Consider the following 12,639-nt stretch of genomic DNA (forward strand, 5'->3'; position numbering starts at 1 on the left):
CCATAGCCATCAATCACTATGGGAAAGACCAGAGAATACAGTAATGATGTGCGACAAAAGGTTGTTGAGCTGCACAAATCAGGAAATGGCTTTAAGAAAATATCTCAACGGTTGTAAATGCCCATTTCCACAATCAGGGCAATAATTAAGGAGTTTAAAGGAACTGGAGATGTTAACAATCGGCCTGGAAAAGAATGTGTGTCTAGATTGACCCCACGCACAGTGAGGAGGATAGTTCGAGTGGACAAAAAAATCTCCCAAGGATCACAGCTGGAGAATTGCAGACGTCAGTTGGGTCATGGGGTCAGAAAGTCTCCAAAACGATTAACTAATGCCACCTACATAACCACAAGTTGTTTGGGAGGGTTGCCATTGAAAGTCTTTGCTGTCATCAAACAACAAACTCAAGTGCCTACAGTTTGTCAAACATTACTGGATCTTTCAATGGGACTGGGTTTCATGGTCAGGTGAGACCAAAATATAGCTTTTTTAAAAAACAAACACCAGAGGTGGGTTTGGCGTAGACAGAAAGATAGCCATGCAGAAAAGTACCTCATCCCCACTGTGAAGTATGGTGATGGATCTTTGATGTTGTGGGGCTGTTCTTCCAAAGGCCCTGGACAACTTGCTAGGATACATGGTATAATGGACTCAATTTAGTACCAGCAGATATTAAATCAAAACCTGACTGCTTCTGCTAGGAATCTTAAACTGGGCCGTGGTTGGATCTTCCAGCAGGACAATGATCCAAAGCACACCTCAAAATCAACACAAAAATGGTTCGCTGACCACAGAATCAAGGTTTTGCCATGGCCGTCCCAGTCCCCTGACCTAAACCCCATAGAGAACTTGTTGGATGAGCTGAAGAAGACAGTCCACAAGCGTGGACCTCGGAATCTGAAGAGATTCTGTGTGGAGGAATGGTCTCAGATCCCTTGCCATGTGTTCTCCAACCTCATTATGCATTATAGGAGAAGACTCAGAGCTGTTATCTTGGCAAAGGGAGGTTGCACAAAATATTGAATGAAGGGGTGCCAATAATTGTGGCACACATATATTTGAAAAAAATATTTGTTTTATGATAAGAAAAAATATTTTCTTTAAATTATTTTACTTTAATTAAAGGTTAGATTTTTGTGAATATTTTTAATGAAAGACCAAGAGGATAAATATACATTTTTTTCACAGGCCGTTTTGCTCATATTTACCAAGGGTGCCAATATTAGTGGAGTGCACTGTATACCACACTCCTTCCGTGGCCTCCAACTGCTCTTAAACGCTAGTAAAACCAAATGCATGCTTTTCAACCGTTCGCTGCCCGCACCTGCCCGCCCGACCAGCATTACTACTCTGGACGGTTCTGACCTAGAATATGTGGACAACTACAAATACCTAGGTGTCTGGATAGACTGTAAACTCTCCTTCCAGACTCATATCAAACATCTCCAATCCAAAATCGGCTTTCTATTTCACAACAAAGCCTCCTTCACTCACGCCGCAAAACTTACCCTAGTAAAACTGACTATCCTACCGATCCTCGACTTCGGCGATGTCATCTACAAAATAGCTTCCAATACTCTACTCAGGAAACTGGATGCAGTCTATCACAGTGCCATCCGTTTTGTTACCAAAGCCCCTTATACCACCCACCATCACTCGCTACATATTCGTCGCCAGACCCACTGGCTCCAGGGCATCTATAAGTCTATGCTAGGTGAAGCTCCTCCTTACCTCAGCTCACTGGTCACGATAACAACACCCACCCGTAGCACACGCTCGAGCAGGGATATCTCACTGGTCATCCCCAAAGCCAACACCTCCTTTGGCCGCCCTTCCTTCCAGTTCTCTGCTGCCAGTGACTGAAACGAATTGCAACAATCGCTGAAGCTGGAGACTTACATTTCCCTCACTAACTTTAAACATCAGCTATCTGAGCAGCTAACCAATCGCTGCAGCTGTACATAGTCCATCTGTAAATAGCCCACCCAATCTACCTACCTCACCCCAAATTGTTTTTATTTACTTTTCTGCTCTTTTGTACACCAGTATCACTACTTGCGCATCATCATCTGCTCATCAATCACTCCAGTGTTAATCTGCTAAATTGTAATTACTTCGCTACTATGGCCTATTTATTGCCTTACCTCCTCACGCCATTTGCACACACTGTATGTAGACTTAATTTTTTCTACTTTGTTATTGACTGTGCGCTTGTTTATTTCATGTGTAACTCTGTGTTGTTGTTTGTGTCGCACTGCTTTGCTTTATCTTGGCCAGGTCGCAGTTGTAAATGAGAACTTGTTCTCAACTAGCTTACCTGGTTAAATAAAGGTGAAATAAAAAATAACACACCACTCCTCTCATTATCCCTCCCCCTTGACCCATCTTCCTCTACTTTCTTCACTGCCTCAGAATATTACAACTTCTGCACTACTCTAACCCTGGAAACCTCAACCTGCCTCTCTCACACAGGACATTTCTGATCCCCAGCCCCATGGGCACCCGTACAATTAACACATTTCACTACTTTCCCCAATGCTACCTTTGTCTCATGCCCTTCTGCACACTTCTCACACCTAGGAACCTTCCTCCTACACACTGCTGCCACATGCCCATAAGCTTGACACCTGTAACAAGTGTATTCGGCACAAAGCTCATACAGGATAATATATACACTGCTCAAAAAAATAAAGGGAACACTAAAATAACACATCCTAGATCTGAATGAATGAAATAATCTTATTAAATACTTTTTTCTTTACATAGTTGAATGTGCTGACAACAAAATCACACAAAAATAATCAATGGAAATCCAATTTATCAACCCATGGAGGTCTGGATTTGGAGTCACACTCAAAATTAAAGTGGAAAACCACACTACAGGCTGATCCAACTTTGATGTAATGTCCTTAAAACAAGTCAAAATGAGGCTCAGTAGTGTGTGTGGCCTCCACGTGCCTGTATGACCTCCCTACAACGCCTGGGCATGCTCCTGATGAGGTGGCGGATGGTCTCCTGAGGGATCTCCTCCCAGACCTGGACTAAAGCATTCGCCAACTCCTGGACAGTCTGTGGTGCAACGTGGCGTTGGTGGATGGAGCAAGACATGATGTCCCAGATGTGCTCAATTGGATTCAGGTCTGGGGAACGGGTGGGCCAGTCCATAGCATCAATGCCTTCCTCTTGCAGGAACTGCTGACACTCCAGCCACATGAGGTCTAGCATTGTCTTGCATTAGGAAGAACCCAGGGCCAACCGCACCAGCATATGGTCTCACAAGGGGTCTGAGGATCTCATCTCGGTACCTAATGGCAGTCAGGCTACCTCTGGCGAGCACATGGAGGGCTGTGCGGCCCCCCAAAGAAATGCCACCCCACACCATGACTGACCCACCGCCAAACCGGTCATGCTGGAGGATGTTGCAGGCAGCAGAACGTTCTCCACGGTGTCTCCAGACTCTGTCACGTCTGTCACGTGCTCAGTGTGAACCTGCTTTCAACCCCCACCTGTGGACGTCGGACCCTCATACCACCCTCATGGAGTCTGTTTCTGACCATTTGAGCAGACATGCACATTTGTGGCCTGCTGGAGGTCATTTTGCAGGGCTCTGGCAGTGCTCCTCCTGCTCCTCCTTGCACAAAGGCGGAGGTAGCGGTCCTGCTGCTGGGTTGTTGCCCTCCTACGGCCTCCTCCACGTCTCCTGATGTACTGGCCTGTCTCCTGGTAGCGCCTCCATGCTCTGGACACTACGCTGACAGACACAGCAAACCTTCATGCCACAGCTCGCATTGATGTGCCATCCTGGATGAGCTGCACTACCTGAGCCACTTGTGTGGGTTGTAGACTCCGTCTCATGCTACCACTAGAGTGAAAGCACCGCCAGCATTCAAAAGTGACCAAAACATCAGCCAGGAAGCATAGGAACTGAGAAGTGGTCTGTGGTCACCACCTGCAGAACCACTCCTTTATTGGGGGTGTCTTGCTAATTGCCTATAATTTCCACCTGTTGTCTATTCCATTTGCACAACAGCATGTGAAATGTATTGTCAAACAGTGTTGCTTCCTAAGTGGACAGTTTGATTTCACAGAAGTGTGATTGACTTGGAGTTACATTGTGTTGTTTAAGTGTTCCCTTTATTTTTTGAGCAGTGTATATCCTAACATCACTTTGTCGGGCAAAGACAACATCAAAACTGAAAAGAACAGACAATGACTCTGTTTCACCACTCACCCCACCCTGTCTGCGTCGCACCAAACTACGAGCATCACAAACACCAGGTATCAATCTTCCCCTTCAGTTGGTCAGCTTTCACATTTACTGCTACCCCAGTAATCACTCCTTCCAATGTCAGCCTTTTCTTTAGAGCAAAACAATTCACATCTCTTGCCCCCATTCGTTTAACATGGAGCGCCTGCTTCCTCTGACCAGCAGAAACAAACAATTATCACAAGACCACTTCTGGTTATGCTCACCGATTCCACAGCACCCAACTTTGTTTTCACCCACTCTGAAACCACAAATAGATCAGCCAAAAATTGATGACTTTTTCAAAAAACTTCACTCCTACTGTCATAGACTCATCTTTATCCTGACCCTCGGTGCAACCCTCGGCTCAGAGAACTTCACACCTACCACCTCCAATACTTCGCCCTCATTCACTTCAATTTCTCCTCCTGTCTATAACTCACTCTGCTTACACATTCTACCATTCTTTTTTAACAAACCAGCTCCCTTAACCGACTCAAGCTCACCCTCTTCCTCCCGCTTAGACCTCCTCTGCCTTTATTTTTCCCGTCATTCCTCCTCTCTATGGTATTGTGACTGATAGCGTGTTCAAAACAACTGGGAACTCGGAAAATCTCAGACTTAAGTGCGTTCAAAACAACTGGGAACTTGGCGACGCCATGACTCAGCGAATGCAAATTTAACGTTTCTAGAACATTCCAATAAATCTAATAACATTGTATTTGTCACATGCTTAGTAGACAACAGGTGTAACAGTGAAATGATTATACCTCGTTAAATACAAAATGGGGGCTCGGACCTCGGAAATCTCCGACTTCCGACTTCAGTGCAATCCAGACAACTGTGAACTCTGGAAAAAAACGAGCTTCAACTGGGAAAAGTCATTTTGAACTCAGAATTCCAAGTCTGGAACTCAGGCCTCTTTCTAGAATTCCGACTTTCCGACCTGAAGATCACTGACGTCATGATTTGACCCCGTATTTTTTTGAGTTCCCAGTTGTCTTGAAAGCACATTACTTGCGGTTCCTTTTCCAACAATGCAATAATATCCAGCTGAGCAGCCTGTGACTAAAACTAGCCTGTCACTAAAGCCAATCCTATCGCCATCTACTGGCCGTGGTTAATCCCTATAACACACATGAACTTTTCATTCCTAGATTCCTTTCTGCTTTCTTTTCCTCCTTTCCTAGCTTCCTATGAAAAGGGAGCTAGTAAAGAAAGGAGCGAGGGAAAGAGGAAAGGGAAGTAGGGAATGAAAGGTAGCTAGGAAAATAGGAAAGGAAGTTCGGCAGAACAGAAATGGAGCTAGGTTGAGGTAAGAAAAGAGTGAGGAAAGAAGGAAATTAATCTAGGAAATAAAAGGAGTAAAGGAAAGGGAGCTAGGAAAAGAGGAAGGGTCCTAGGAAAGGAGGTTAGGAAAAGGAAGCTAGTCAATTAGGAAATGAAGCTAGGAAAGGAGGAAATGGGAGCTAGGAAAAGAGGAAAGGAAAGTTAGCAAGAAAAGGAGTAAATTAATCTAGGAAATAAGAGGATTTTACTTGTATGTGGTAGGGATCAATGACGGTATATATGAAAGGACAAAGCCATCGATTACATGACACCAATTATTTTCCATGTGAAGACTCAAATAGCAAAATCAAGCCAAATTAAGTCAGTTAAAATGGTGTCTCATGGAGACATAACATGCAGTTTGAGCTACTCCAGGAAAAGATGTTGTAGGGTAGCTCAGTGCTGCTGCCCAATCTCATTGAGTACCTGAAGTTGAAGGCAGACTGGGGTACAGTAGGCTGCCATTAGAAATAATTATTTACATGAAGATTTTTCCATTCACTATAGATGGGTTAGCTGACAACACGAAGATTATGCACGTGCGTAGACGGGGCAGAAGTCCATTGGTAGTTATGATTCTGGATGGTCAGATAGCTAGCAACAATGACATGAAGCTGCCATGTGGGGAATCATAGGTCCATCTTGTTATTGATACCATGTCTTGTTGAGGAGCTCACCGGTGCTAAATAACTGCACTTCACATTTTTAACTTCTCCTGCACCTAAACATAAACAGTACCAGCACCTACAATTATTATCGGCTCCTATTTTGGTCCAAGTCAAGCACTGCTCGTCATGTCTATGCTAAAATTAGCTAGTTAGTTAACCAACAACTAACTATGTATTTGAGAGAAATACTCATTGTGCAAATGTATTTACGTTTTCAATAGGGGTGAAAGTAGATTAAAAATACCGATAGGTAAGGGACAACCAAGCTCACACTTTTTTTTATAGCCTAGGTGTAATACAGTGGAGGCTGGTGGGAGGAGCTATAGGAGGACGGGCTCATTGTAATGGCTGGAATGGAATTGATGGAACGGAGTCAAACATGTGGTTTCCATGTTTGATGTGTTCAATACCGTTCCATCTTTATTGCATTCCAGCTATTACAATGAGTCTGTCCTCCTATAGCTTCTCACACCAGCTTCCTCTGGTGTGATCATAGAATTACATATAGAAACCCTATTAATTTCATATCTCTCTAGGCCTTAGAAAATGTCATATCACTTTTAACATGTATTAGCTTTTAATGTGGCATAAGCACAACCAGTATTTATGTTTTCATTTGATTGTTTAATAAAAAGCATGAGCTGGCGCACACCCAGAGAAGATTATTTAGTGTAGAGGTCCTGACTAACGGTTAATAAACTGTAAGCAATAAAAACAAAGACAAAAGGGAGTCATCTAGCTCATCACCTGTTCATGTGGGAAAGCCTACGTAGGACAAACGAAAAGACAACTAAAACAAAGCATAGCTGAACAGCGCAACTCAATCAGGTGTAAGAACACCAACTATCCAGTAGCAGCTAGCTTTGTTGAAGCTAACCATCCCATCTCCTCCCTCAAATACAAAGGGATTGATCAAATTTCTCTACCAAGGAGAGGAGGTAACATTGAGATCCTACCTGGATATCTACTGGATATCCTATTTAAAAACATTGACCCCTAGTGGTCTGAATTTTTACTTTGGCCCTTCTTATGAATTATATATTCTATAAAAAAAGTATATAAATGAACATATTCTTTCTACAGCTTATCAGCATACACCCAATATGTTCACCCTGTTGATGATGCTTATTATGCATTATGGTTGAACCAAAAGATTACATGTAACAAACATTTTATGAAATTGGAAACAATAAAATATGTGCAAATAAATGAACCTCTACAGGATCGGCGGGTCCCTCACGGGATGGTTGAGCTAACGTAGGCTAATGTGATTAGCATGAGGTTGTACGTAACAAGAACATTTCCCAGGACATAGACATACCTGATATTGGCAGAAGAATAGCATTTTTGTTCATCTAACTGCACTGTCCAACATACAGTACCTATTACAGTGAAAGAATACCATGCTATTGTTTGAGGAGAGTGCACAGTTATGAACTTTAAATGGTTTTAATAAACCAATTAGGCACATTTGAGCAGTGGTGATACAACATTTTAACAAAAATACAATAGCTCATTGGATCAGTCTAAAACTTTGTACATACACTGCTGCCATCTAGTGGCCAAAATGTAAATTGTGCCTGGGATGGAATAATACATTATGGCCTTTCTCTTGCATTTAAAAAAAAAAGTTGTTGTTTGTATGATCTTTGACCAGATCTAATGTGTTATATTTTCCCACAAACTTCAACGTGTTTCCTTTCAAATGGTCCCAAGAAAATGCATATCCTTGCTTCAGGGCCTGAGATACAGGCAGTTAGATTTGGGTATGTGATTTTAGGCAAAAATTGAAAAAGGGGCCGATCCTAAAGAGATTATTAAAACCTACCCTAACCAGAAACCATGGATAGATGGCGGCATTCTCGCAAAACTGAAAGTGCGAACCACAGCAATTAACCATGGAAAGATGACCGGGAATATGGCCGAATACAAACAGCGTAGTTATTCCCTCTGCTAGGCAATCAAACAAGCGAAATGGGACAAAGTGGGGACATAGGGACAAAAGAGTCACAATTCAACGGCTCAGACACGAGGCGTACAGTTGGAAGTTAGGTTTTTCAACCCCTCCACAAATTTCTTGTTAACAAACTAGAGTTTTGGCAAGTCGGTTAAGGCATCTACTTTGTGCATGACAAGTAATTTTTCCAACAATTGTTTACAGATTATTTAATTTATAATTTACTGTATCACAATTCCAGTGGGTCAGAAGTTTACATACACTAAGTTGACTGTCTTTAAACAGCTTGGAAAATTCCAGAAAATTATGTCATGGCTTTAGAAGCTTCTGATAGGCTAATTGACATCATTTGAGTTAATTGGAGGTGTACCTGTGGATGTACAGTGGGGCAAAAAAGTTTAGTCAGCCATCAATTGTGCAAGTTCTCCCACTTAAAAAGATGAGAGGCCTGTAATTTTCATCATAGGTACACTTCAACTATGACAGACAAAATGAGAAGGAAAAAAATCCTGAAAATCACAATGTAGGATTTTCTGAATTTATTTGCAAATTATGGTGGAAGTATTTGGTCAATAACAAAAGTTTCTCAATACTTTGTTATATACCCTTTGTTGGCAATGACACAGGTCAAACGTTTTCTTTAAGTCTTCACAAAGGTTTTCACACACTGTTGCTGGTATTTTGGCCCATTCCTCCATGCAGATCCCCTCTAGAGCAGTGATGTTTTGGGGCTGTCGCTGGGCAACACAGACTTTCAACTCCCTCCAAAGATTTTCTATGGGGTTGAGATCTGGAGACGGGCTAGGCCACTCCAGGACCTTGAAATGCTTCTTACGAAGCCACTCCTTCGTTGCCTGGGCGGTGTGTTTGGGATCATTGTCATGCTGAAAGACCCAGCCACGTTTCATCTTCAATGCCCTTGCTGATGGAAGGAGGTTTTCACTCAAAATCTCATGATAAATGGCCCCATTCATTATTTCCTTTACACGGATCAGTCGTCCTGGTCCCTTTGCAGAAAAACAGCCCCAAAGCATGATGTTCCCACCCCCATGCTTCACAGTAGGTATGTTCTTTGGATGCAACTCAGCATTCTTTGTCCTCCAAACACGACGAGTTGAGTTTTCAGTAAAAAGTTATATTTTGGTTTCATTTGACCATATGACATTTTCCCAATCCTCTTCTGGATCATCCACATGCTCTCTAGCAAACTTCAGATGGGCCCGGACATATACTGGCTTAAGCGGTGGGACACGTCTAGCACTGCAGGATTTGAGTCCCTGGCAGCGTAGTGTGTTACTGATGGTAGGCTTTGTTACTTTGGTCCCAGCTCTCTGCAGGTCATTCACTAGGTCCCCCGTGTGCTTCTGGGATTTTTGCTCACCGTTCTTGTGATCATTTTGACCCCATGGGGTGAGATCTTGCGTGGAGCCCGAGATCAAGGGAGATAATCAGTGGTCTTGTATGTCTTCCATTTCCTAATAATTGCTCCCACAGTTGATTTCTTCAAACCAAGCTGCTTACCTATTGCAGATTCAGTCTTCCCAGCCTGGTGCAGGTCTACAATTTTGTTTCTGGTGTCCTTTGAAAGCTCTTTGGTCTTGGCCATAGTGGAGTTTGGAGTGTGACTGTTTGAGGGTGCCATTAATACAGGTAACGAGTGGAGGACAGAGGAGCCTCTTAAAGAAGAAGTTACAGGTCTGTGAGAGCCAGAAATCTTGCTTGTTTGTAGGTGACCAAATACTTATTTTCCACCATAATTTGCAAATAAATCCATAAAAAAAAATCCTACAATGTGATTTTCTGGATTTTTTGCCCTCATTTTGTCTGTCATAGTTGACATGTACCTATGATGAAAATTACAGGCCTCTCATCTTTTTAAGTGGGAGAACCTGCACAATTGGTGGCTGACTAAATACTTTTTTGCCCCACTGTGTTTCAAGGCCTACCTTCAAACCCAGTGCCTCTTTGCTTGACATCGGAAAATCAACAGAAATCAGCCAAGACCTTTGAAAGAAAATTGTAGACCTCCACAAGTCTGGTTCATCCTTGGGAGCAATTTCCAAACGACTGAAGGTACCACGTTCATCTGTACAAACAATAGTATGCAAGTAAAACACCATGGGACCATGCAGCCGTCAAGAAGGAGATGTGTTCTGTCTCCTAGAGATTAAAGTACTTTGGTGCGAAACGTGCAAATCAATCCCAGAACAGCAAAGGACCTTGTGAAGATGCTGGAGGAAACAGGTACAAAAGAATCCATATCCACAGTAAAATGAGTCATATCGACATAAAGGCCGCTCAGCAAGGAAGAAGCCACTGCTCCAAAACCACCATTAAAAAAGCCAGACTACAGTTTGCAACTGCACATGGGGACAAAGATTGTACTTTTTGGAGAAATGTCCTCTGGTCTGATGAAACAAAAATAGAACTGTTCGGCCATAATGACCATCAATATGTTTGGAGGAAAAAGGGGGATGCTTGCAAGCCGAAGAACACCATCCCAACCGTGAAGAATGGGGGTGGAAGCATCATGTTGTGGGGGTGCTTTGCTGCAGGAGGGACAGGTGCACTTCTTAAACTAGATGGCATCATGAGGAAGTAAAATGATGTGGATATATTGAAGCAACATCTCAAGACAGTCAGGAAGTTAAAGCTTGGTCGCAAATGGGCCTTCCAAATGGACAATGACCCCAAGCATATTGTGGCAAAATGGCTTAAGGACAACAAAGTCAAGGTATTGGAGTGGCCATCACAAAGCCCTGACCTCAATCCTATTGAAAATTTGTGGGCAGAACTAAAAAAAACCTGTGTGAGCAAGGAGGCCTACAAACCTGACCTCAGTTACACCAGCTCTGTCAGGAGGAATGGGCCAAAATTCACCCAACTTATTGCGGGAAGCCTTTGGAAGGCTACCTGCAACGTTTGACCCAAGTTAAACAATTTAAAGGCAATGCTATCAAATACTAATTGAGTGTATGTAAACTTCTGACCCACTGGGCATGTGATGAAATAAATCACAAGTATTCTGACATTTCACATTCTTAAAATAAAGTGGTGATCCTAACTGACCTAAAATAATTTTTACTAGGATTAAATGCCAGGAATTGTGAAAAACTGAAGTTAAATGTATTTGGAGGTGTATCTAAATGAGATTTTATTTTCAATAAAGTTGCAAACATTTCTCAAAACATGTTTTCACTTTGTCATTATGGGGTAGTGTGTAGATGAGTAAGAAAATCAATCAATATAATCCACTTTGAATTCAGGCTGTAACTCAAATGTGGATTTAAGTCCAGGGGTATGAATACATTCTGAAAACACTATAGCCAAGATATCATTAGTTATTGTGTATAGTTTCCTCGTATTATTTCTTTCGTTGCATCATTGGGAAGGGCCCGTACGTATTTCACTGTTCGTCTACAGTCGTGGCCAAAAACTGAGAATGACACAAATATTAATTTTCAAAGTCTGCTGCCTCAGTTTCTATGATGGAAATTTGCATATACTCCAGAATGTTGAGTGATCAGATGAATTGCAATTAATTGCAAAGTCGCTCTTTGCCATGCAAATGAACTGAATCCCCCCAAAAACATTTTCACTGCATTTCAGCCCTGCCACAAAAGGACCAGCCGACAACATGTCAGTGATTCTCTCGTTAACAGAGGTGCGAGTGTTGACGAGGACAAGGCTGGAGAGCACCCTCCAGTAGATGTCGATAGTATTGTTTTTTATTGACAGGCTAATCACAGGCTGCTGCAGGGTTGCAGCTGGATGCATCTCAAGCCTTCACCAGTTGCTCATGAACTGGTTTGGTCACAGGGATTAAAGTTCAGGAGACTACTTCCCTTTAGTAGAAACCCTAGATAGGAGCATGCTTGACCCAATTCCGTGGTTGACCTGGCCACCAATCTAAGACTACTCCATTCCTTGCCTTTATCATTACGAGAATGGGAAACAGACGTTTGAAGCACTCTGGGTTATGTCTGGTGTATTATCACTGGTATCAGTCAGGTATTTCTAGGATATCAAATGCAGTCATACTAATGCTTGTTCCCCCCATACATTTGGCATTACAACCTGTATTCCCATTACATACCTTTACTGCCAGTAATCTTTCAGAGACCAAGTGCCTTCCAGTTTCCTTGTTTCATCAGTTACTCAGAGGTGCGGTTTACACTGGAAGTCTTTAGATTAGTCATAGTAGCAAAACGGCTCATGATTCCCAAGCCCAGCTCATTAAAATGCAATACTTTTGTCTTAAATCTGTGGTACATTGTTTACAAAAAATATTTAACCACAGCAATGAAAGATACAATACCATTTCAGCAGAGGGACTTCTGAAAGTTCAGTAAAACAGAGCAGAGTTTACACCTATGAGAACTAAACTGTATTCCATACCGCTGTTCAGACAAATCCCTTTGAGTCAAGTGTTCTTCAAT

This window comes from Salmo salar, chromosome ssa13 (assembly GCF_905237065.1).
Source record: "Salmo salar chromosome ssa13, Ssal_v3.1, whole genome shotgun sequence".
NCBI lineage: Eukaryota > Metazoa > Chordata > Actinopteri > Salmoniformes > Salmonidae > Salmo > Salmo salar.